Source organism: Monodon monoceros, unplaced genomic scaffold (assembly GCF_005190385.1).
Source record: "Monodon monoceros isolate NGI ecotype Baffin Bay Population unplaced genomic scaffold, NGI_Narwhal_1 Super_Scaffold_3, whole genome shotgun sequence".
Lineage (NCBI taxonomy): Eukaryota > Metazoa > Chordata > Mammalia > Artiodactyla > Monodontidae > Monodon > Monodon monoceros.
The window spans coordinates 26419743-26447261 of NW_021703780.1; the positions used below are offsets into that span (position 1 = coordinate 26419743).

Consider the following 27519-nt stretch of genomic DNA (forward strand, 5'->3'; position numbering starts at 1 on the left):
CCTTCTCCACTTGCCAAGCTCTAATGTAAGCTGGAAATTCAATTTATCGCTGTGCCCGTTCAGAAGACCGTGGTGGAGCTAGTGGGAGATTTATTTTTAGTGAAAGTGCAAGTGGGAGAGCTGTGGGGAGGACAGTGGAGGAGGGACCCGCTGGAGGGAGTAACCACAGAGCAGTCACGGGGGTGCGGAGAGCTCCCTGCACTGCGCCTCCTGCTACAGCATCTCTTTTAACAAGGTCCCCCGGTGTCGCAGGGTTTTCCTACAGGGCGGAGAGGATAGAAACGTGACAACAGCTTCATTAGAGACCAATGTGCGAGATGAAGGCTTTGGGCTCCCGTGCCTACAGCGCCTGTCCTGCTCCTTCCTTGTGGTGGCTGTTAAGTCCCCACCGCTCCCCTTCAGAAAAGGAATATGCAAAGGACCAGTTCCCAGCTCCCACAGGTGACTTACAGAAACCAAAGACCCAGGCCTGTGAACTGTCCTCCAGCCCTGCCTTCTGCCACTATTTCCCTCTGACCTCAGGTGAATCATTTAACCTCTCTGGGCCTCAGTTTTCTCCTTGGTTAAATAAGTACAAGAACAAAGTTGATCCCTGCTCACCTCACAGGACCATCTGAGGATGAAATGAGCTGAGCAATGGGATTAGATAATACTTTGCTCCTAGATTTCTGGGGAAGGGTGAGGTTGCCTACAAAGGACCCCAACAAATTCAGTGCACCTGACTTGAAGCTCTCAAAGAGGCCAAGCTGAAAGTCCCCTTCATCTCTGAGGCCTCAGCATTAGCCTGATGCCTAGAATAATAAGAGCTGTCCTTGCTTGAATGCTGTCTTGTGGACCATGCCCTATTCTTAGCAGTCAATGAACAATGTCTCATTATAAACCTGAAAAACAAACATATGAGGAAGGTACCATTATTATCCTCATTTAAAGAAACTCTACAAGTTGTCAACACAGCTGCAAGAGAAGGGATCTAGGTCCCTGCTCTTGGGTCTGGAAGGACCTGGTCCTGTTTCAACCAATAGAAGAAGGCAGAAGTCAGGGTTATATCCCCAAGGATGGGTCATGAAAAGCAATGCAGCTTCTAGCTTGTCTTGTGGCGCATTCCTACACAAAGCCTGGGCAGCTATATGAGGAGTATGACCACCTTGAAGCTGCCACTGTGGGACAAGGTCCAGCCACAGGGAGAGGCCACAGGGAGGTGCTCTGGTGAGCAGTTCTGGTCAGTCCAGCCCAGCCCGGCCCTGGCAGTTCCAGCTTTCATAGGATTTTGAGAGTCTTCAGCCATCCAAGTCATCCTCAGGCTCCAAGTCTTCCCCTCTGAGACCACAGCTATCATGAAACAGAAACAGCCATCCCCGTGGTGCCCATATCTGAATTCCTGACTCTCAGAACCCATGAACAGAAGAAAGCAGTTGTTTAAAGCCACAATGTTTGGGGGTAATTTCTTATGCAGCAAGAGTAACTGAGACAGAAAGCAAAGAGAGGTTTAGGCCTAGGGCCATGAGACTCATGGCTTGAGAAGCCAGGATTCCCCGGCATGTGACCCTGGCACTCACACTCTTAATCACAGGCTCTTCCGCTTCACCAAATTCATTGTGTCCATGGATGTCCACGGAATGGGTGAAAAAGAGCTCTGGTTAATAACAATTACTATTAATAACAACAACAATTTTTATTGATTTTTGTAAATATACAAATATTTAAATTATAAATTACTTAAACATTTTTGTTTACACAAATCAACCAAAAAGAATTACTACAGCTATTCTCAGATAACACCTCATAGGTAATAATTATGCTTTTAGAAACTCGAAACAGTGATAAAGTGCGTGAACTCTGCACAATACAGCCACATCTAGATGGACAAAAGGGTTCACAGATTAGTGTGCCAAGGTCAGTCCAGTGTTTAAACCTAAATTCAGACTTTTCTCAGATAACGAGTGGCCTTTCCTCTCGAAGAAAATTCAGCAAAAATCTTCTCTCCTTTTTTTAAATATCCTATAATCCTTACCCTATCATACACTGTAGTACGGAAAATCATAGTACAAGCCAACCAACCATATAAGATGGTCGTGGGTTAAGGCGTAAGGCCCATACTCACAGGAGTCAACATTATCATTGAGGATGCTGACAGGGAGAATGATCCTCCCTACTGGAGAGGATCCAGCAGCAAGTAACACTACATTCCCACAATCTGAAGAGGAAATAAAAAGCTTCCTCACATCCTTCAGTTTCCCAGCCCACTGAGATTCATGGTTTTCTAACTTCCCATTAACAAGTGGGAGAATCCATATTACAATATTGGTACTGGTTTCCCTGAACCTCAGGAAGAATACTGAGGGTATGTGTTGTCTCCACTCTAAAGAAGAAAATCTTATCACAATGTATCTTATCACAATCCACTCTAAAATCTTATCACAATGTATCTTATCACAATGCATCCCTAAAGTCCAGAGCAACCTGTCAGCTTATGATTTCTTAAAGGGGTTATGGTCACGACGCTGTGAGCCTCAGACAGCAGAAACACCCCTGGTTTTCCAGTGCAGATGTCTGTCCCACTGAATCCAAGGAGATCATATTAATTTGGGCTCCCTTATTTGACCACTTGCCATATGAGCCACAAGACACTGCGACATCAGTTGCTCAAGTCTTGTTTTGTGACTATCTGTCCCTAAGCTCTTCACTTTCCCTCTGCATGGAATGTCCCCTGTACCCAGACCTCTCCGCTGGTCCAAGCTCTGTCCCTTTTGTCCAGTCTTGTTCAGGTTCAACAACTACCACCCAACACCCCTCTCCGAAATACCTTTGTCTCTGAATTCCAGCAACATTTGCTCTAGATACCGTCTGCATCTGCCATTTTTCCTGTAACATGCGTCCCATGTCATTGCCATCACAGACATCCTTCTTTTCACATAAGACAAGCCATGTGAGGAACAAAGAACCATCTGAAATTGTATAGTATCACTGGCGATTTCGGGTTTGGTAGGTGTCCATCGTTTGGTGGTGAACAGAGAATACGAGGAAAACTCCTGTGGCAAGGTAGGAAGGGGATCAGGTGGAGAGATAAAAATGGGGGACTCTAATCCTTGCTCTGTAGTAGTTGACAGACTGTGGCCAAGTCACTCCTTTGTTTAGAACTCAGCTTCCTTTTCTATAAAAGCCTTGGCTTGGACAAGATGGCCTCTGAGTCCCTCTGAATGCTACTCGGAGGTCTACTGGTAAGTGGGCAAGAGGCAAAGAAATTTTCCTGTTTTAGGATTGCATGTTTATTAGTTAAAATACACTAAAAAGAGATACATACTTAAATCTCAGTGACTTAACACAATAGGAGTAAATTTCTTGCTTGTGTACAATCTAATTGGTGGCAGGAGCTGGGCTTTGCTCCACACAGCCAGTCGAGGGCACAGACAGGTGGAGACTTCCAGATTCAGTGTGGCTTCCAAAATCTCCCTGGGCACAGACATCAGGGGAGGAGAGAGAGGATCCTCCATGAAAATAGAGGTGTCAGATAAGATACAGGATGCCCACATGAACAGTGAATAATTTTTAGTATAAGTATGTGTCATGTAATTATTTGAAAATTCACATTTATTGGGTATTCTGTTTTTATTCTCTAAATCTGACAACTCTGCTGGGAAGTTTTTATGTGTCAAGCCTTAAGCTGGTGCTCTTCACTGCCACTAATCTTCCATTCATCAGAACTCTGTCACATGACCCTACCTAGATACAAGGGATGCTGGGAAGTGTAGCCCCAGCTGGGCAGCTTCTTCTCAGCAAAAATCTACACCTACTGTTTTATGTTGCTCTACAGCATAATAACCACTTATGCCACTGCAAAGTATTACTATCAACCTGGCTGACTCAAAGGGAAAATAAATAGTATTTTAAGGTATTTTTCTCTAATAATCTCAAAGACTTGACATTTTTAAACATAAATGGACTGAGGCTAAAATTGAGAGAAATAGGAATTTTATCCCATTCTGAGATCAAGGAAATGGAGCTTTACTCTATCAGGACAGTTTACTTACCAAATAGAGAAAGAAATCAGGATCAATAGTCAGGTCTTTTTTTTTTTTTTTCATTTGCCTAAGTTAAACTAAATTAAATGTTAAATCACATACATTGCCTCTATTTACATACTATATTCTCATTCAAAAGACTCCAGAATGTCATTTTGATTCAATGAAACTGATTGTTCTCTATATTAATCCTGGGGTCCTATCTTTCCTTTATTTCCCCCATATTATTATTTTTTATTGAAGTGTAGTTGATGTACAATATTATATGTTACAGGTGTACATTATAGTAATTCACACTTTTTAAAAGTTAAAAACTCCATTTATAGTTATTATAAAATATTGGCTATATTCCCTGTGTTGTACAAAATATCCTTGTAACTCTCCCCATATTATTTGGATTGACACCTGGGCAATATAGTAAGAAATAAGATGAACTCTCATTTTGCTAATCAAAAGTCAAAATTCACTGCTGCAGTATAAACTGCCCAGTTTTCTTCTTTGCTCTGAAGGCTATACCAGGACAAAGCCATTACAATGTGCAAACATCTGAGCTACCGCAGCTAGCCCTCCAAGAAATAGAAAAGGCTATAATGTCTGAAAGCTAATGTGGAGTCGGGGATGGATGGGCCAGACCACAAAATGAATGGAAAGCAGTGTGGTCGGTAGAGTGTTCGAATTTTTTTTTTCAAAAGGAATTTTTTACCCCAGGCCAGAAGCCTTTGTGTCAGGGAGGCTGTCTCATTTCTCTGCTCAAAGGCTGTCAGAGATGACTGAGATTTGAGAGCAGCTTCTGACGTTGACCAGGTCAAAGAGGCAGCACTGCCAACCATCAGTCACTGCATCAGCGGTGAGCTGCGGAGACACGTGAGCCCCACCGTGAAACCGGGAAAGCTCTTTTCTCCGGAGGAACAGAGGAGGAGGGGGAGGTGCAGATGAGAGAAAGGGGAAGAAAGGCACAGGTCAAAGAGTCACCGTGAAGTTTACCACATCAGTAGTCGGCGGAATCAGAGAAACTTTCTCAGTCCCCTCTGTGAGTGTTCTGAAGAAAGAAGTTGACTAGAGGTAAAAATCATATTCATATTACCGCACTAAATCAATATATAAAACCCTCCAATATACTTTCTCAAGGTTGCTCCAGAAAGTTAGGACCTGCAGTGATTCTGATCCCACCTGATTGTGTTTGCAAACAGTGCAGGTCGGGGGCATCCAGACCGTGGGAATGTGGTGCTGACACACTACAGTTCCTGCCTCGGGTATCAGCTGGGTTTGCATAAAGCTGGTCAGGCCGCAGCTCAGTCACCCTTCTTTTCAAAATCAAACACTAGCTCAGTGGACTCAAGTCTCAGTGGACAGGGCAACGCTCTGCTCTGGGAAGGATGGACCAGGGGGAGCCACCATGCGTCATCTCTGTAGGTCACCACCCCCCTAAGATAGGCCAGCCCAGGGCCAGCAGGTTGGAAGCTTTAAAGTCATAAGTGTCTCCTGAAGTCCTAAAAGGAAATGGGAGAGTTTTCCAGATTTCCATGCCTGTTTAGAGTCAAATGAAAAAATGCATCTCAAACCCAGTGACTTGGCCAAATATCTTTACATCCTTTCTGAAACTTCAAAGGCTACCTAAACCACCAGGCCATAGAGAGTCTATAGAGATACAGAGAAAAAACATCTTTCTATTGGCAATCCACAGAAACATTTCCCAGTTTGGAGGATGTTTCTCCAATTCCACTGATCCAGCTGAGTAGTTCTCCACTGGAGGAGGACATTTAGCGATGTCTGGTGATAACTGTGGTTGTCACAACTAGGGTGGGGTTCCCTAATGTCACTAAACATCCTGAAATGCTCAGGTCATATATCACCCCCTTTCCAAAACAAGGAATCATTTGCCTCAACATGTCCATTGTGGTGAGGCTGAGAAACCATCACTAATTAAATTTAGGGCACTCTGGCTATCAGATATGGGAAACGCCTCTCGAAACATCTCATCCACTACCCTAAGCTCATGTTCTAGGGCTCATATGCCTGGACTGTTCTGCACTCCTTCTTTCCTTTATTTTACTCTTTTTCTTGTTCCCCATTTTTCTATCTGTAAGTATAAAAATTAAATTATTTTTATTTTTATTCAATCTTGAGAGCGTAAATTTCCATGCACCTGTCATAATAAATGGGTTTGTCTCATTTTACCCTCATAAAAATGTTAGCCAGCTCTGAGTTGATCAGTGGGACAAGTTGATACATGAGTTTGTCAAACCTTCTGGAGTTGGGTTAGCCGGACCTCAGACAGATCTATCTTCTAGGATCCTTATACTTAGAATGAGAAACCTGTAAATAGCCAGTTGACCTCTCCCTAGTCTCCCCCTTGGAAGGAGTAAAGGGGCTGGAATGAGATTCAGAAAGTTTTCCATTTGTTCCCCTGTCTTGTTTTTTAAGATCCCACATCCTGTGGTGTCTTAAGATCTTAGAGCTCCTGGTAGCCCAAATTAACCTTTTTAGAGCTTTACTTTAAATTTGAGTCCTCTTTTTGGAATAACAGACATTCTTTTCAGCATTACTGCTTTCAGTGTTTCATCTGTTTCCCCTGGTAGATCTTCCAAGTGGAAATTCGTTTTCTCTCTGCCCGCTCATTGGTCTCCTTTCTCCCTTCTCCCTTGAATCTGCAATGCCTCTGAATTTGGTAGCATCTGTGCATTTCATGACTGTGTTCCTCGTTCTCTCAACCGGATCATAAATAAAAATGTTAAATAGCACTGATCCTGGCTCGGCCTGTTCCCTGTGGCATTTGCCCAACTGGGTACACTGTCATTTATCTTGACTTTGCCTCCAGTTTCTTGGCTGAAGTCCTTCATTACTTCAAAGGTAATGTAGTTTCTGTTAGTTGTTGTCATCATCTTTAAAATTAACTATATTTCTAAATACTTCCATTGTCTTTTCTTGGTGACCGAAACATGCAGTATTCTCTCCCTCAACATTCTAAGTAAGTTTCAAGTGGTCTCTAAGGTGAATCTTCAAATACCATCCTCTTAAAAAACTTAAGCCAGAGATGGTTAAATTGTCAATGCATCCTCTTTGGTTCTTCTTTTGACATCAAGGAAAGTGACTGTTTGGCTCATGGGAAAAAAATGAACTATATTCCTAATCCCATTCGCTTTCTTCCACCTTGTGCTCAAACACCAACTCCAATCCTTGTCTTCTCTCCTTTCTTAGAGAATCACTGACATACATCTGAAGCGGGTGTACCATGGCCATCTAGCGCCCCCTGGGACTGCCGAAGAGGATACCTGATGGGATAAATCAAGGTGTGCTTCCCAGGGAGCCTCGCCAAGCCACTCTTGCCCTGGAGGCAAACTTGTCAAGATTCCCCCTTTTGTTTTTGAAAACTGGTTGTCTGGAATCCAGCTTCAGAGAGGCAGTTTATTTTAAGATGACAATTATTACAATGAAGTTCCAAGATCTCTGAGGATGCATGCCTTGAGAGGTGGACCACTGATGCATTTCCTGCAAAATAGAATGCTGCCATAGATATCCAAGTCAATTTTTCTAGGTTTCAGGTTAAATCAGTCATTCAACAAGTATTAATTCCAGACCCAGACACTATTCTAGGTGTTGAAGATTGAGTGAACAAGAGGAAAATTTCCTGCTTCCAAGGAGCCTGAAATTAAAGTGGAACAAAATAAACTAATAAACAAGAAGATGCTGGTGGGTTGTCAGGTGGTGATAAGTACTACATTAAGACAAATAAAGCCGTGCAAGAAGTGAGAACGATGTGTGGGGAATGAAGTGGCTATTTTAAGCAGGATGATGAGGGAAGGCCTCCCTAAGGAGCAGCATTTAATAGGGCTCTGAATGAAAAGGAGAAGCCAGTCCAGTGAAGATCTGGGGGAAATGCCTTCTAGAGGTGAAGTTCGGAGGCTTGAGACAGCAATGAACCTATCACGGCCAAAGAACAGCAGAAGCGTCAATACAGCAGGAGCCGAGCAAGACAGCAACAAGGTCGGAGAGACATGGACAGAGGCCGGATCATGTAGAGCCTCGTGGAGACAACTGTGAAGGTTAGTTTCCCATGGCTGTCATCATAAATTACCACAAACTCGGTGGCTTCAAACAACAGCACATTTTTCTCTCACGGTTCTGGAGGCCAGAAATCTGAGATCGAGGTGTCATCAGGACTGGTTCCCTCTGCGAGCTCTGACAGAGAATCTGTTCTGTGCCTTCCTCTTGGCTTCCGGTGGCTGCTGCAACCCTTGGCCTTCCTTGGCTTGTAGACACATCACACCAACCTCTGCCCTTGTCGTCCCATCACCTTCTGCTCTGTCTGTACGCCCCAAATTTTCCTCTGCCTTTCTCTTTATAAGGACACCTGTCATTGGATTTGGGGCTCACCCTACATCCAAGATGATCTCATCTCGATTTTCTTAATTTAATTACCTCCACAAAGACTCTTTTCCCAAATAAAGTCATATTCACAGGTTCCGGCAGTCGGGACAGATATTATCTATTGAGTGGGGACAGGAGGCACTATTCAAGCCACTGCAGGGAGCCAGCGGAGGATTTGAACAGGGATTCTACCTGACCTACTATGTTTTAAAGGATCACTCTGTCTGCCACGTAGAGTATTCTGGCAGCAGCAAGGGTGAGAGCATGGAGATGACACAGTTTCCCATGGATTCCACTGCTTTCCATTTAACAACTGTGGACATGAGTGATGGGTCTGTCAGGATACTGACACTTCTGTTTTTACACATGTTGAAAATTTCCAACATTAAAATTAGAAAAACAACTCAAGAGGTCCAAAGTATATATAAACTATGAAACAAATGCTATTTATGCTCACACAGAAATCTGGAAAACACAAAAAAGTATTAGGATAATTTTACAAAATTGCTCATAAGGCTGCCTGTTAGGGTTCTCCATTGTATCAAGTACCAAGTGCTGGAGAGGCTGGCTGACTGCTTTTAGGGACTGTTTTTATTTTTTTAAGTTATTTTTTTTAATTGAAGTATAATTGATTTACAATGTTGTGTTAATTTCTGCGTTATACATACATATACAGCCTTTTTTTCATTATGGTTTATCATAGGACATTGAATATATCCCTGTGCTGTACAGCAGGACCTTGTTGTTTATGCTTTCTATATATAATAGCTTACGTCTGCTAACCCCAACCCTCCCCCAACTCCATCCCTCCCCCAACCCCTCCTACTACAGGACTGTGCTTTAATCTGAGTGCACCAAATGAAATGAAGAGCTTCTGTGAAGCTTGAAGAAGTTGATCTTTGCAAACATTTTTCCTTGGGTCTCTGCATGTTGCCGTATCTCCAGGTCAAAACAGAAGCACTACTCAAGAAACACATTTTCTTTGTGTAAAGCTGAATTTCAGTAGGTACCTGCAGACGACCAAATCTGGGTCCAGGTGTGCAAACCAAGTGTTTCAGTGCAAGATGAGCTTCCACAAAGACACCCAGATTGAAGCTTTCAGGCTTTCATTATAGGGCCCTTGCTTCACTGGGATCTTCTTCTCCCCTCCCCCTCTACCAGATACACTAATACCATCACTGTCTCTTCTAGGGGCTTGGAATTTACCCTCTTCTGGAAAATATACCAGCTAAATTAAAAATTGAGAGGGGGGCTTCCCTGGTGGCGCAGTGGTTGAGAGTCCGCCTGCCGATGCAGGGGACACGGGTTCGTGCCCCAGTCCGGGAAGATCCCACATGCCGCGGAGCGGCTGGGCCCGTGAGCCATGGCCGCTGAGCCTGCGTGTCCGGAGTCTGTGCTCTGCAATGGAAGAGGCCACAACAGTGAGAGGCCCGCGTATTACAAAAAAAAAAAATTGAGAGGGATCCACAGAATTTCACAACCGGCACAGCCATTTGGGATCGTTACCCCAAATAAGCTGGGAAACTCAGCTGTGGTGATGCGCAGGTGAGCTCTGCTGAGCTTCCACCCGGAAAGTGCAAGTGTCTTTCCACAGTTAAGTGCTGTCATAATGAGCTCACAAATGGTTTCCTTCCTGCATCTTTCTGGCTGTGCCTCTGCCTCAAACAGCTGTAGCATTTGTCCCTGGGACTCCGAAGACAATTTCCCCATTCTAACAAGATTTTGCTCTTGAGTAAAATAATTTTTCTTACTATGGCTTTAAATTTTTTTTTTTTTTACATCTGTAATCAGTTTTCAACGAAAGCTGTTTTTTCCCCTCACATTCGGAAGTGATTTATATTAGGCATTAAAGACAAACATGGACATTTTTATTTTATTTTTTTATTTCCTTAAGCAAGTAAGCAAGAGAAATCCAACAATAACTTGGAGTAGATTTACAGTTAGTTCTTCCATCCTTTCTCTTGCCCTGGAGCCTGATGGGACTTGAGTGTCCTTGGAGGAATGGCAGAGGGAAATGCTAGGGGCCAATTGCTGATTTTATCATTCAAACACAAAATTTGTTACACCACTTTATCAGTCACAGGGAAAGCAATTATACTGTGGTTCAATTTTCCACTCAATGGCTGTACTGGGGATCAAAGTCAGTTTTATGATGGGAAAAAAAATGTTTTGCTATTTTATTTGTTACTTAAAATAAAGAAGTACCATTATTATAATGCTTTCTGAGGTTTTTCCTAACCCCAACCTCCACTCCTTCATGAGATACAGTGGATTATTTTGGTTTTCTCCCTCCCTTTGATAAATAATCAGTTTTCTTCCCATCCTCTAAAGTGTATTTCACTGTAGAAATGAAATTGGCACGGTTTAAGGCAACATAGCATTAGGACTCTAATCACAGGCACGAAGGGCAAAACCTGCCCTACGCTATATATTCTTTTCTAGATGGGTACTTTTTCAAAAGAATCAGGCATTGTAATGGTTTCTGTGCGCATGCATGTATTGTTATGTGTTGTTCTCATGTTTACTGTCACTTGTCTTTCACGTGAGTAATTAACATATCTTTCAGCTGTATTTATAGCTCCTTTTTTTTGCTATAGAAAGTAAATAGTTAAGTGGGATTAGGTGTGGAGGAGGATTCATATGAAATTCTTATTAAAAATCATACATTTTAATTCAGCAAATAGGGTATTTTCTCTTTACAGTATTTTTCTCTTATTGTCTTTCTTTTTACTGAAGAAATTCAAGTAAGTAAAATTTAAACTATCAATACCAAAAGAACTTATAATTTTTCTAGAGATCTAACTTTAGGACTAGTTGACCCTTTTTGTTTAAAAGTTCCACTTTTAAACCCAGAAATCCAGTAATGGGAACCTCAAACAACTGTGCTATGGGGCTACAGTTCAGAGAGCTAAGTGAAAACTAATATTTTTATTGAATACTCATTCACATTTGTTAAGAAAACAGAGACACGTGACAGATATTTCCCTCTCTCAAACTATATCAAGTTCACCCTCACATTGCTAGTTGGTTTCAGCTTTTACAATTTGACTGCCATCACCTTTATTTTTTCTGGTCTCCTGCTAATTGCCTCCAGGCTCGAAGAGTCTTACAGCACATCCCCTGAATCCAGGAGCAGAGAATTCTGGAATCTGCTGTAGGTGAATAATTGTGGCAGTAACTGAGTGATGGTCTGGCTACCACGGGACACTTCTGTGCTCACGTGGAGCTTGGGTGATGGCAGGGGAGGTGAGTGTGAGGCCCCATAAGGGTTTGCAAGGGGAGGCAGGTGGGCTGGCCCTGACGGTAGCAGCACCACAGGCTGGCTGGTGTTGGCCTTCCTCACTTCCTTTCTGCCCATCCTTGGTGCTGTCTGTCTGGGTCCTTGTGCTGTCTGTCTGGGTCCTTGGTGCTGTCTGTCTGGGTTTTTGAGGAGGCTTAGGGTGAGTGCCAACTTTGAAAGTAGGAGAGTCTCTCTCTCTGCGGTTTCCCTATAGATTTCCCCACTTTTATGAATTTAACGTGCTTTCTATATAATGGTGAGCTTTATGACTTGGGGCAATAATCTGCACCTCAGAAAAACATGTGCACGTGAGAAAGACATTTCTGACAACTACAGCTTCTGTTTGTTGAACGTTTATTATGTGCTAGGTCCTGTATGTACACTAGCCATCATATACTTGGAGCAACCCTGCAAGGCACAAATTACTACTCTCAGCTTTTAAGATGAGAAAGTTGAGACCCTAAAATCTATTTAAACTACGCTTTAAACTGTTTGCCAAACTATCCTTAGAACATGTGCTTACTATATGGTAAAGAGTATACAGATAACAATATTAACCAGTCCAAATATAACAGTACTCCTCATTTAATCTTAAACACCATCTTTCAAAGCTTCAAGTTCATTTTTTTACCTTTATGTACACCAAATGCCAAAGAGCTCTAATTAATTTGACCTAAAATTTAACTTATTTTGGCAAGGCAGACTAATGCAAATTTAGCTTGTCCATAGAAGTATTACTGCATAGACAGTGCTCTGAACCTCTGAAAATATCAACTATTATATTAATAAATTTATTGTCTTAATAAATGTATTTAAAGCTGGCAGTTACTTTGCTACTATTTTGATTTGTACTGGCATGAAATTACAGTTTTATTCTATTAAACAAAATGCAACTTTTTCAATGTAGTCGCTGGCATAGTGACTAAGTACTGTTCATTAAAATATTATTTTTTAACATCTTTATTGGAGTATAATAGCTTTACTATGGTGTGTTAGTTTCTGCTTTATAACAAAGTGAATCAGCTATACATATACATGTGTTCCCATGTCTCTTCCCTCTTGCATCTCCCTCTCACCCTCCATATCCCACCCCCATACATGGTCATAAAGCACCGAGCTGACCTCCCTGTGCTATGCGGCTGCTTCCCACTAGCTATCTATTTTACATTTGGTAGTGTATATATGTCCATGCCACTCTCTCACTCCGTCCCAGCTTACCCTTCCTCCTCCCCGTGTCCTCAAGTTCATTCTCTACACCTGCATCTTTATTCCTGTCCTCCCCCTAGGTTCTTCAGAACCATTTTCATTTTTTTAGATTCCATATATATGTGTTAGCATATGGTATTTGTTTTTCTCTTTCTGACTTACTTGGCTTTGTATGACAGACTCTAGGTCCATCCACCTCTCTACAAATAACTCACTTTCATTTCTTTTTATGGCTGAGTAATATTCCATTGTATATATGTGCCACATCTTCTTTATCCATTCATCTGTTAATGGACACTTAGGTTGCTTCCATATCCTGGCTATTGTAAATAGAGCTGCAATAAACATTGTGGTACATGACACTTTTTGAATTATGGTTTTCTCAGGGTATATGCCCAGTAGTGGGATTACTGGGTCATATGGTAGTTCTATTTTTAGTTTCTTAAGGAACCTCCATACTGTTCTCCATAGTGGCTGTATCAATTTACATTCCTACCAACAATGCAAGAGGGTTCCCTTTTCCCCACACCCTCTACAGCATTTATTGTTTGCAGATTTTTTGATGATGGCCATTCTGACCCATGTGATGTGATACCTCCTCGTGGTTTTGATTTCCATTTCTCTAATGATTAGTGATGTTGAGCACCCTTTCATGTGTTTGTTGGCAATCTTTATATCTTCTTTGGAGAAATGTCTATTTAGGTCTTCTGTCCATTTTTGGATTGGGTTGTTTGGTTTTTTGATATTGAGCTGCATGAGCTGCTTGTAAATTTTGGAGATTAATCCTTTGTCGGTTGCTTCATTTGCAAATATTCTCTCCCATTCTGAGGGTGGTCTTTTCGTCTTGCTTATGGTTTCCTTTGCTGTGCAAAAGCTTTGAAGTTTCATTAGCTCCCATTTGTTTATTATTGTTTTTATTTCCATTTCTCTAGGAGGTGGGCCAAAAAGGATCTTGCTGTGATTCATGTCATAGAGTGTTCTGCCTATGTTTTCCCCAAGAGCTTGATAGTGTCTGGCCTTACATTTAGGTCTTTAATAGATTTTGAGTTTATTTTTGTGTATGGTATTAGGGAGTGTTCTAATTTCAATCTTTTGCATGAGCTGTCAAGTTTTCCCAGCACCACTTATTGAAGAGGCTGTCTTTTCTCCACTGTATATTCTTGCCTCCTTTCTCAAAAATAAGGTGACCATATGTGCGTGGGTTTATCTCTGGGCTTTCTATACTGTTCCATTGATCTATATTTCTGTTTTTGTGCCAGTACCATACTCTCTTGATTACTGTAGCTTTGTAGTATAGTCCGAAGTCTGGGCACCTGCTTCCTCCAGCTCTGTTTTTCTTTCTCAAGATTGCTTTGGCTATTCGGGATCTTTTGTGTTTCCATACAAATTGTGATTTTTTTTTTTTTGTTCTAGTTCTGTGAAAAATGCCACTGGTAGTTTGATAGGGATTGCACTGAATCTGTAGATTGCTTTGGGTAGTATAGTCATTTTCACAATGTTGATTCTTCCAATCCAAGAACATGGTATAACTCTCCATCTGTTTGTATCATCTTTAATTTCTTTCATCAGTGTCACAAAGAAAGAAAACTACAGGCCAATATCACTGATGAACATAGATGCAAAAATCCTCAACAATATATGAGCAAACAGAATCCAACAGCACATTAAAAGTATCATACACCATGATCAAGTGGGTTTTTTCCCAGGAATGCAAGGATTCTTCAATATATGCAAATCAACCAATGTGATAAGCCATATTAACAAATTGAAGGAGAAAAACCATATGATCATCTCAATAGATTCAGTAGAAGCTTTTGACAAAATTCAACACCAATTTATGATAAAAACCCTCCAGAAAATAGGCATAGAGGGAACTTACCTCAAAATAATAAAGGCCATATACGACAAACCCACAGCAAACAGCATTGTCAATGGTTTGTCATTGAAAAACTGAAAGCATTTCCTCTAAGATCAGGAACAAGACCAGGCTGTCCACTCTCACCACTATTATTCAACATAGTTTTGGAAGTTTTAGCCACAGCAATCAGAGAAGAAAAAGAAATAAAAGGAATCCAAATCAGAAAAGAAGTAAAGCTGTCACTGTTTGCTGATGACATGATACTATACATAGAGAATCCTAAAGATGCTACCAGAAAACTACTAGAGCTAATCAATGAATTTGGTAAAGTAGCAGGATACAAAATTAATGCACAGAAATTCTTGCATTCCTATACACTAATGATGAAAAATCTGAAAGAGAAATTAAGGAAACACTCCCATTTACCACTGCAACAAGAAGAATCAAATACCTAGGAATAAACCTACCTAAGGAGCAAAAGACCTTTATGCAGAAAACTATAAAATATAATTTTGATTTTGAAGCTTAGATGTCAAAATAAGTAGACCAACTGTTTTTCCTTCCTATTATTTTAATGAATGTAATGCTGGGTCCTATTCATCTTGTGATAATCCAGTCAATCAATTAATAATTTACCTATAAATGGTCAGCTCAGGCCAGAGGCAAAAACCTTATTTTGGTAGGACATTGAAAAAATAGGATAAAATATCTAGCTTTTTAAAGCAGGATTATCTAGATGAAATATGGTGAACATAATCCTAACTATTGCCCTATGTTCCCAATGGGTTGTGTCTACATATCAATTAGTTGGTTGCCATGACACCAAATTCTTAATTTAGTGCCATATGAGATTGTAAATGAGGCTAGTTCTCTTTAGTGTGATGCTATGATGTATTTTAAATCACATTTTTAAACTTTCTTTGAATTGTGAACCAAATTTTTAAGTGGTCTTTTTAAGACGTTTCTTCCCATTTTATATAATTATACATTAACTCTGACATAGAAAAGCTCCAATTCTAGTAAAAAACACGAAACTGAATACCTTGCCAACAATTTAATTACCCTCCCAATTAAAAAAAAAACTAATATGCAAATATCCAAATTTAGAAAGTAATTGGGGGAGCTGGTAGTGATTATATTTCTTTAGAATTTTTCACTTTACCTACAGGACAATGGATGTTTTAAAATTCCAGATTGTTCTTACTCATTTATTTTGGCACTTTACTGCATTTGCATTTTTATTATCTGCTCACCTGTTTTTATTCCTTACTGTGGAATGCCCTTCTGAAGGGCAAGATCCAGGACTTTCTTATTCTTTCTTACTCCAGTGTTTAACACATAAGGAACTAAAATACTGGTATCATAGTGAAGCAATTAACTAAATACAGTTTGAAACAAATTTTCAGAAATACATATACATAAGTACATATAGCAGTTTTTTCTTTTTTCTTAACTCCTATACATCTCAGATGCATTAAGATCTGTTTATAAATTAGCTCTCACTTTTCTGAAAAGTCCTTTACTTCTTATAGAAAACACATAGGGTAATTTTTCATAAAGAAATACTATGGAGCTAAATTCTCCCCCTCTGAGAAAATGTTCATAGAAGCACAGAAAGAATGAACTAAGTCAAACACTTTCTTCTACAGTTTTCAGAGCAAATACTGTTTTCTGTCATTTTTCCTTTGGCAGCACAAAGAAGTAAATGAAAGTAAATAAATAAAATATTTTACTCCCATCCAATGCTTTAAGTCCTACAATCACAAACTTATATTTACAAACACTCGATTTCAAACAGCATCATCGGTCAATAAGGCTGCCATTTCAAGCTTAAAAGCATAGCTGATGAGAGACATGATGATTGCTTGAAATAACCTAAGGGTATGAAAACTAAAGCGGAGAAAGAATTATTTAGGCATAGCTAAAGCATAATTAAAGAGAGATATAACTGGATGGAGAAACACTGTTTACAAAAAAAAACGAAGAAGAATTTCAGAGGAAAAAAAAATCATTATATGAAAAACCCTCAAACTTTCTTAACAGTCTATTGGACTGTGGAAGTAGTTCTAATGGAAAGAAGCAGGAAAAAGCCAGGAGTGCTTAAAACTAGACCAAAAACTACCAAGGACGAAACAAGGGTGAGGACAACCTTACACAGGAAAGAGACGTATAAAAGCAATTAAATAAAGTCTCCTATTTTTAGGAGATCTTAAGAGATTTTAGGAGTCTCCTATTTTTTTTAATTTTTATTTTTGTGGTATGCGGGCCTCTCACTGTTGTGGCCTCTCCCGTTGCGGAGCACAGGCTCTGGACGCGCAGGCTCAGCGGCCATGGCTCACGGGCCCAGCCACTCCGCAGCATGTGGGATCTTCCCGGACCGGGGCACGAACCCATGTCCCCTGCATTGGCAGGCGGACTCTCAACCACTGCGCCACCAGGGAAGCCCTGGAGTCTCCTATTTTTAAGCATCTTATTTGAAGATATGAAATCTTATTGTTTCTTCTAAGTGGATTTTCCAAGAGAATATGCTAAGCAGAGCACCGATGAATAATTTCGAACAGCCCTTCAAGTAAAATCCTAATTTTCATCCACAAAGTTAAAAATTATTTATGTACACACACCTTCTAAAGTTGATATTCTATTTTATCTTAAACCATATATACTCTGTTTTAAATAACTAAGTAAGTAAAAGTCAAACTCTTTGGACATTTTTTCCCCAAATCTATTTCCCTCCATATATAACCCTACTTAGAGCAACAGAAAAATGAAGATCCAATGTTTTTCCTCCCCAGCTATAAAAGCGCCAAGATTCTTCAGCCTGACAAATTGAAATGAGTTAAAGGCATCTCCCACATGGGAATCTGTAGCCCTGGCTCATGGTCGGAAATAAATTTTTCAGTAAACCTGCACGTAGGGTAAGGAAGGGAAACCTCCCTGATTTTTTTCCCCTCCCTTTATCTTTTATTTCAATTGAGGGATAAATAAGCAAGAATATTCTCTCTTTTTCATCTGAATTTCCAAAAGACAGTACTTCAGATAAAACCAAGAAGATTCTAGATGATCCAGAAATTTCTGAATATAAGGAAACAATTGTTATTCTGCCATATGCCAACTAGGTTGGCTCCCTGATTGTAATGACATCCAGTTTATTTACAATGTGTATCACAGATAAACAGCAAACACTACATTTATATCTTTTTTTTTTTTTTTTTTTTTGCGGTACGTGGGCCTCTCACTGTTGTGGCCTCTCCCGTTGCGGAGCACAGGCTCTGGACGCGCAGGCTCAGTGGCCACGGCTCACGGGCCCAGCCGCTCCGCGGCATGTGGGATCTTCCCGGACCGGGACACGAACCCGTGTCCCCTGCATCGGCAGGCGGACTCTCAACCACTGCGCCACCAGGGAAGCTCCTCCCCACACTTTTTAAATCTATCCTGAGTCCCTAAATATCCCTTCAGCCTTTATCATGTCAACAGAACCCACCGAGCTTTCATAGTTCATTGGTCTATGGCGGGCTTGAGTATATTGATTTGTAATGTTCTTCAGTTATTTTCTGTGTTTACATAGTTTACAGCAACAAGCTTTTCAGTGAGAGCCATCTTTTATTCCTCTAATGTACCTCCCACAGCACCTAGGAGTGTGCATCATGTATCATCAATTACCTACAAACTCTTATCAAACTGAATTGACTTGAAATGTGTCTTACTCTATTTTGTAAATATATTTCAAGCATAAGGGATCAAGTATTACATAGTGGTGCAGTAAAACTGACTACATATTTATAAAATCCCACCCCTGAGATTTTATGACAAGGAATTTATGAATTATATTACACAAATTATTCCATCTTATAATTTTGTCTATTAACCTCAAGGGGATGTTATCAGTTGTGGAAATTTTTTGACAGGTTGTCATATTTCAATCCAAGTTATAACAGATTCTGACACTCCAAAAAATCTTGATTTAATGTGCCAGAAATAGACAGTGGCTGTCACTGATGGTCTTGTTTGTTCTGAACTAAATTCATTCCTCAGGGTCATAGCATTACATCTCAGCAGTAAGATTTCAACACTGGTTCTGATCCAGGTCAATGAATAAGATATCATGCACCCAGGCTTTACATAGAAATAATAAATGAATTGGGTTTTCTCCTTTGCCTATCAGGTTCTTTTCCACCTCTACCTCCCAATAGTTTAAGGGAAAAACAACTGCAAAATTCTAGACAGAACTGGGAAGGAATAATTTCTTAATCCAAACCTAATTCTTGTAAGTCAGGCATAAGCTTAGGGTACAAAACAAAACAATAATAATAAAATTGTAAGCTGTGCTGTATGATTTTGGTTATATTGATATAAACTGAAGAGCAAGTAGTCATTTAGAGCATTTCAATGCAACTAAAGTATACTTTATGTGGTAAGCAGAATAATGGCCCCCAAAGATATCTATAACCTAGTCCCCAGAACCTGTGAATTTGCAGACTGAAAGACCTTAAGATATCCTGGGTTATCTAGGTGGGACCTGTGTAGTTACAAGAGGTGGAAGAGGGATGCAGAAGAATGTTGTGAATCAAAGAGGGATGCAACTACAGAAGACTGGTCAGAAAGGTGCTACAGTGCTACCTTTGAAGATGGAGAAAGGAGGCCATGAGCCAAGGAATGTAGGCAGTCTCTTTGAAGGCGGGAAAGACAAGGAAAATAATTCTCCCATTGAGCTTCTAGCAAGTAAAGCAGCTCCACCTCCACCCTGATTTTAGCCAAGTGAGACCCATGTTGGACTTCAAAGATACAGAACTGTAAGATAATCCATTTGTATTGTGTTAAGTAACTAATTTTGTGGTAATGTGTTATGGCAGCAATAGAAAACTAATACATGACTCTACGTGCATATAATGTTATCTCTATGAAGGCATGGCTTTTAATCCATTTGCTGCTCCTTTGCAAATCCGAGAATGGTGGTTGAACCCTAGTACACACTTAGTACATGTCCTTTGAATAAAATATTGGTGCAACCTTTTATATTTTACCCAAACAGTCCCAGTATATTATCTACCCTCACTCTCACAACAATCTAATTCCTTTTATTTAGGTATCATCAGTACCTCCTGAATTTTATAGTGAGAGAAATATTTAGTAATTTCTTCAACATTATCTAGCTGTCAAAAGGTATGGTCAGGGCTTGAGACAAAGTCATTTGACTTTCAATCCAGTGATCTTCTCACTACGTGATTACCCAATCGCAGTTTCTAAAAGAAAGAAAATGGATTGGCCAATAGAACCTTCATTTTAGTTCAATCTGTGACAAGGAACGTGTCTCTAAAACAGGCTAACACTCTCTTTCTAATTCCATTTGACTTTCAAGATAATTCAAATTAGGGATTAAATAACAACAGCACACCTTAAAAGAAATGTCTTGCCATTCTACCTAGAAAGCTCATCATTCAGTGAGAAAAGGTGCCCCAGGTTCTTTGTCCAGTCATAGAGAGCACAAGCATCATCTACTGTGGTTGCTCCTAGAACCAGGCAGAATAAGTAGAGGGGAAGCAGCCACAGCTCTGCTGAAGAGCTACCATAGAAGCCAGAAGTCCACACCAGAGGCAGACAGGCCCACTAGCCCAGAATCAGGCCTCCAGGCCACTCTGTGTTCAGGAATCCCCTTCGGGTCTTCTTTGATTCCATCCCACGTTAGTGGCTGTCGTAGTATACTGCAGCATAACATAACTGCCCTAAAACTTCCTGAACTAAATCAACAGTAGTCAGCTGGCATTTCTCATGGTTTCGTAGGTCATGAATCCGAAAGGGCACAGTGGGGATGGCTTGTTTCTGCTCCACATCATCTGGGACATCAGTTGGAAAACTCAGGAGGCTGAGGGCTGTAGTCATCCGGAGGCTTGACTGGGGCTGGAGGATCAGCTTCTAATGTGGCTCACTCATGCAGCTAGCAAGGCCATGCTGGACACTGGCAGGAGGCCTCAGTCCTCTCCACATGGGTCTCTCCATGGGGTTGCTTAGTGTCTTCATGGGACGGCATCTGGCTTCTTCTAGAGTGAATGATCCAAGAGACCAAGGCAGAAGCTGCAAAGCATTTTATTACCTGAAGTCACATACCATCATTTCCACAGTATTCCATTGGTCACATAAGTCAGCCCTAATTCAATGTAAAAGAGGACTGAACAAAGGCATGAATACCAGGAAGCAAAGATTATTAGGGATCATTTTGGAGGCTGGCTGTCACATTGACAGAATCAAAGCACTCTGCTCTCAGGAAACATCTTAACAAGCCCCAGAACCAACAACACTATCTGCTCTGCAAAGATAGAATGATCAAGATCACACGCCTTGTCAACCTTAGCTTTCACGCACACCACAGGAAGTACTTTCCCTCCTATGAGAATACAGAATATTAATTAGTCAGGATAGGCTAGAAAGGAAAAGGACTGATCGACTGTAACAAATAAAACTCTAGATTTCGGTGGCTTAATACAATAAAAAATGTTTTCTCCTTTTAATTAATATTGCATAGAGCAATGAAGGTCAGTGGTCCTGCTGGGAGTCTCGTAAGTGATAAATCAGGGATCCATTTTCTGTCCACAACTACCATTGTCATTGGGGAAAGGGAAACAAGAGTGTGGAAGTACTGCCCAGGGTGATTTATAGTCAGACTTGAAAGGAGTGAACATCATTTTTACTGGATCTCAGTTGTGCGGACCCAACATAACTGCAAGGAAAGTTGGGGAATATAGTCCTTCTCGGTGCCCAGGAGGAGGAAATATGATTAGTGGGAATCTAGGCAGCCCACTGATATTTCTGTGCCATACTGAGCTCTCTAAGGGGACCCACTACCTTGATATTGGAGATATCTTTTTAAAATATGTCTTAGCTGAGGGAAGATTGCTGCCATGTCCTGCTCGTCATCTGCCATCCAAGGAGTGGAATGGAGTTGATTCTCCCCTGCAACGCACATGAGCTGGCCCACCACCGACTGAACGTCTCCATCACCAAGACCAGAGAAAACTACTTAGTCTCCAGTTTTCCCTCCAGGGGGACCTCGTTAAGAAGTGGGTGGATGGAGGCTTCACCATCTGCCTTCCCATCCTGCCTATAGGCCACCATTCAGTGGATGATTGGACATCTCCCTGCAGGACAAAAGGCAGCTGGATCTCTATGTTAATAGCACCAACCAGGACATACTGTTCAGGGTAAACTGGGTGAGACTTAACCAAGCCCTTCCCCCATCAAGCAAGAGGATAATAGAATTATTGTATCAACATGGCTTTGATGATGCCATCAAGTTTTTACTTAAAGAAAGTTGGTTTGAATAGAATGTTTAAAACTTTATAATGCAAAACACATTTCAGACTGTTTTTGATGGAGGTTTCTAATGAAATCTTTTTTTTCAAAGCCTAAAAGAAATGTCTTAGCTGATCATATTAATTCTCTGTTTTAGAACTATTACTCAGGATAAAGACTAAGGTCCATAGCAAGGCATCCACAGCCCTGGACGTCTGGCCCTGACTACCTCTCCTGCCATACTCCCAGCCATTGCCACCCTCCCCTCTTCACTTCTGAACTCTTCTCTTCCTTGTGGCTCCGTTCACTGCTTTACATGAGCCTTCGTTCCAATCCTGGCTCTCAGTTGTAAATGACTAAAGCAAGTGCTTTAACCTCTCTAAGCCTCAGTTTCAACATTTATAAAATGCAGAATAATAATATCCACCTCTGAAGATTAAGTGAGAAAACCGTATAAAGCACAGCACCTGGCGCATAGGAGTAACTCAATAAATTCTGGTTGTTTAGTTAATTATTCTCCTTCCATTTTGCTATGTTGTCAAGCCAATGTGCCTGAGACTAATAGTATACCATATTAATTATTATTATTTAATACAAATTTCCTATTATTTGGAGAGGAAGTTTGACAAAGTGACTGAAATCTTGGATTCAAGCTCAGTCATTTTTCTTGGATTTAATCCCACCTTTACCGCTTTCTTGCTCTGTGAGCCTGGAAAAGTTATTTAACATTTTTTGAATCACAGTTCCCAGGCCTGTTAAGTCTGTTGAGTAAAGATAATAATTATACTCATTTCATAGCATTTTTGTGAGGAGCAATTGGGATAATAAATATGAAATACTTTTTAGTTTCTGGTTCACAGTAAATGCTTAATAAATAATAGCTATTATTACTTTCACTACTATACTTAATTAATCCCTACCATGGGCCAAGTACTACTCTAGATATTTTATCCTTAAAGTAGTCTCTTTTTTAATGAAAAAAATGTGGAGCTACCAAAAGTTAATTAATTTCCCCAAGATCACACTGCTGTTACATTTAAGTTGAGTCATAAAGACAAGACAGTCTGACCCTGGCATCTGTGTACTTTCCATCATGTCACTATTTCTCCCAAATTCAATGCACATTTCTCCAAATGTATGTGTTCTCAATAAGGGTATCTAATCATAATAAAGGCACATAACTCTGCTATGACTTCAGCAGAACTGAAACCTTGCTTTCTACAATTAGAGTGAATGTAAAGTCTAGAATACAAACATACTTCACTGTAGCATGAGTTCCAAGGGACCCACCCTGACATATCCTTGGAGACGTTGCCCATGGATGCCAGGCCAGCTTTTCAGTGCTCCCATAAAGAAGCCAAGGGGCATCATGGGCCCTTTCCAGTTTGGTTGGTATTAGAACTGCTTTAAAAAGTAATCCAAGTTCCCTCTAAACTTGTTATTCAAAGAAACTACACTTGCCCTGCCACGGGCTTTGTTTTGTCCGGACCTGTCCTCTGAAACATTTCAAGTGAGGTCTATGCGCTGCCAGGATCCTCATGTGCAAGTGTAACCATCAGTGGCTCCAGCCAGTAAATAACTTAAGGCATGTATTTAAGGCATGATGTGTTCCTGAGTATTCATTTTATGTTGCTTTGTTTACTATGGTGATTTGGCCTGAACTGGTCAAAATAGATGCTAAAACGTAAAACTCTTTAAAAGAGGAATCTTTGATATGCCCAAGGATTTATCATCCCAGTAATGACTGATGACTTCAGGGTATTAATCTGTTGGCAGAAGTAAATCAAGAAGTGAAAGGTTACCTACCCATCCTTCCCATCCAACTTTAAGTATAACTTCTTTCCTGAGGTCTTCTCTGGTACTTCCAAGTACACAGGGACTATGTGTGGGTTAGCACTGCTCATTCTACACTTAGCTACAGAGTGACTCTAGATACTAGTCATCCAATCAACATTTATTGAACACTGTCTATGCCAGACAATGTTCTAGACACTGAGGATACATCAATATGTAAGACAAAATCTCTCCCTTCCTGGAACTTACACTCTAAAAAAAAAGAGGCAGACACTAAATATATAGGTATTTAAAAACATCAGGAGAAAATTAAGAAGTGTTCTGTTTTGAGTATCTGCTCTGTTTGGCTTCAATTATAGTCATTTTAACTTTCTAATTATTATCATTTCAAGTGTATGTACCATGTGTCTTTGTGTCTTCACACAGGTAGTTCCCAGGAAATTATGCCAAATGGGGTTTGGGGGCATCCTTCTTTAAAGAGAAGGAGTATGAACACACCTACCAATATTAATTATATTTCCATTGTAAAGAAATCAAGATATTCACCATAAGAATTTTCTACATACGTAGACTAACTATGAAGGTAAAAATAAAAATGAATTCATTAGCTATGACTCTAAATTCCTATGCATAAATACGTTTTGTTTTATATTTGTGAGGCACCTGAGGTAATAAAATCCTTGAATTCTGAGTTTGATAGCAGTCTTAATAAAAGTAAGATTACAGAAGCAGCAATAAAACCTATCATGCATGATTAAATACGGAGGGGCAAATTAATTTGGCACTGCTTTGACAGAAAATTTCCCTTTGTTGTGCTTATATACCTGTGTTTTGTACCAATGGCTTTTGTGATTCCCTAGTTTAATCATGCCTTTAAGGTGATGAGCTACACGCGGATGATAGATTATCAAACTCTAGATGTTTCTTCAGGAAATACACAGAGGTAGGAGCAGGCACAGAATCCTGTACTGCCTGTGGCATTTACATGAAAAAGAAAGCCTAATATTTTGCAAAACATTGAACTGCTCTATGTTTGAGATATCTTCTAAGGACAAATTCTAATTTGGGTACTTTAATAGCAGAATATTTTATATATTTACAACTTAAAATTGAGATTGAAAAAGTAAAGTCTATTATGGGTTAAGGTAAATCCATAGCAATCTATACATTCCACAGTTTCCCCCAAAGTCTACCTTCTATTCCATGAATAGATTTTGAGGTGCATGGAAGACTGTGAGGTGCATGGAACATTGGAGACAAAGAGATGGCAGTCTGCTATGAGAGAGTAGGAAATCCAGAATAAGAGGAAACGTTAACATCTCTTTTACTGAGATGATTAAGAGTCTGTGCTTATCAGTGGCATGAAATGTGCTGTTAAATCACTTTTGGAGGGACTTCTCTGGTGGCGCAGTGGTTGAGAATCCTCCTACCAATGCAGGGGACACAGGTTCGATCCCTAGTCTAGAAAGATCCCATATGCCGCGAAGCAACTAAGCCCATGTGCCACAACTATTGAGCCTGTGCTCTAGAGCCCATGAGCCACAACTACTGGGCCTGCGTGCCACAACTACTGAAGCCCATGCACCTAGAGCCCGTGCTCCACAACAAAAGAAGCCACTGCAATGAGAAGCCCACGCGCTGCAACGAAGAGTAGCCCCTGCTCGCCGCAACTAGAGAACACCTACATGCAGCAATGAAGAGCCAACAAAGCCAAAAATAAATAAATAAATAATAAATTAATTTTTAAAAATCACTTTTGGAATATGATAATTTTACAAGTTTATACGCATGATGACATAATTATGATAAAATGTAATTAATGAGAGGAGAACACAAATTTATGTTTTTATGTAATATATAAGGCAGTTACCTAAAGATGAGTTGGTAGAACTACTAGTTACCTGCTTCAATGTTTGGCAGTTATGCTGTGTTCTACTGTAAAATAAACAATGGCCATATAGACTTTTGTCTTATCCAAGTGTGGTCTTTCTAGTTCCTTTCTTATATGCATTGATCAAAGAAACCATGGGCTTCCCTGGTGGCGCAGTGGTTGAGAGTCCGCCTGCTAATGCAGGGGACACGGGTTCGTGCCCCAGTCCGGGAAGATCCCACATGCCACAGAGCGGCTGAGCCCGTGAGCCATGGCCACTGAGCCTGTGTGTCCGGAGCCTGTGCTCCGCAACGGGAGAGGCCACAACAGTGAGAGGCCCGTGTACCGCAAAAAAAAAAAAAAAAAAGAAAAGAAACCTTAGTCAATGTCAGCTCTCAGAAAATACAAGATGCTATCCAGGTTCTAGCCCAATTTGTGGGAAAATGACAAATAACCTTTTTGTGTGTTTATATCTGCAATAATACTTTAAATTCACTTTGATTTACTTTCATTTGGATTGTTTCAATGATGCAGGATTTCCCTGGATTTCATGAAAAATGAAAGTGGATTACTTTTTAAAGCAGTTCTAAAACCAACCAAACTGAAAAGGGCCATGATGCCCCTTGGCTTCTTTATGGGAGGGCTGGAAAGCTGGCCTGGCATCCATGGACAATGTCTCAAGGGATATGTCAGGGTGGGTCCCTTGGAAACAAGTAAAATTCATACATTCATTATTTGTGCACTCATTCATTCCTATATTCATCCAACAGACAATAAGGGAGCATGAAATATAGTCTAGGAATTCTGGCAGATGCAAAGATGAATCATCCACACATGCATAATCTAATGAGAGCTGGGAGAAGCAAAAAATAGAATTAAGTATAAAATAATGCGGAAACCATTAAGTACCTTAAAAGTTGAACGTGCCTTGGCAATGACCAATGCCTGTTCTCACTACCACTAAACGCTAAGCTTGCCCGGAGGATAAAGAGCTTTGGTCCAGCAAGAACCCAAAGGTAAATGAGAACATTCAAAGGCAGGGAGGGAGGTAAAAGAACAGATAAACAAAGGGAAGAAGGAGGAAAATGTTATGCATGTGAATATATGAGAGGGGAGAACTTATAGTACAAAGCGACAGGAGAATAGCGCGAAAAGTTCACAGGATGAAAATGAAGACTGCAAAGGCAGGTTATCAGAAAGAGCAGGTACTGGAATCCATTACATTCATAATAGGTTTTTCCCACGAGACTTCACTTAACTTATGCCAACTCAAGATGATTTATAAGAGTTATAGGGCAACTAGTAGATGGAGGGGGGTTTCTGGATCTAGCATGAGTTTAAAAAAAAGAATAAATTATTAAAGTTTACATTATCATAATTACCAAAGAATAAAAGAAATATTAAAGTTATTCACAGGAAACCACCTTAAAGGTGGTGAGATGATATATAATATTTGCTAGTGGAAAAACAAAGCTATCCCTATAAATTGAGTTTTTCTCCATTTCCTCCTACTTTCTCCCTTCTGTTTCTCTCTCCTAAACTTCAGTCACCTGATAAACCTCATAAACACCTCTGAGTACTTCAATACTTTCTCTTGGAAGCATCTCAATCAGTAAAAGACAAATGTCTCATTGCTATTTTCTTTTAAAGATAAAATCTTGAGACACAAATAAAACTGTATTGAGGTAATTCTCGACATGACCGGGAGCCTAAGCTTCACTCCATTAGGGCACTAAGCTTGGCTCACAGTGGGTCTCGTAGGATGGAGGTCCTGAGCCCTTCTGGACAGTGTCCAGCAGGGTCTTTGTGCCTCATACTTGTAAGTCGCTTGGCAGTTAAA

The 27519-nt window shown here is 40.3% G+C and overlaps 1 pseudogene; it reads left to right on the forward strand.

The window, feature by feature from the left end:
• Positions 1–317: 317 nt before the first annotated feature.
• On the forward strand, positions 318–22047 carry LOC114907541 (annotated as a pseudogene).
• The last annotated feature ends 5472 nt before the right edge of the window (positions 22048–27519 follow it).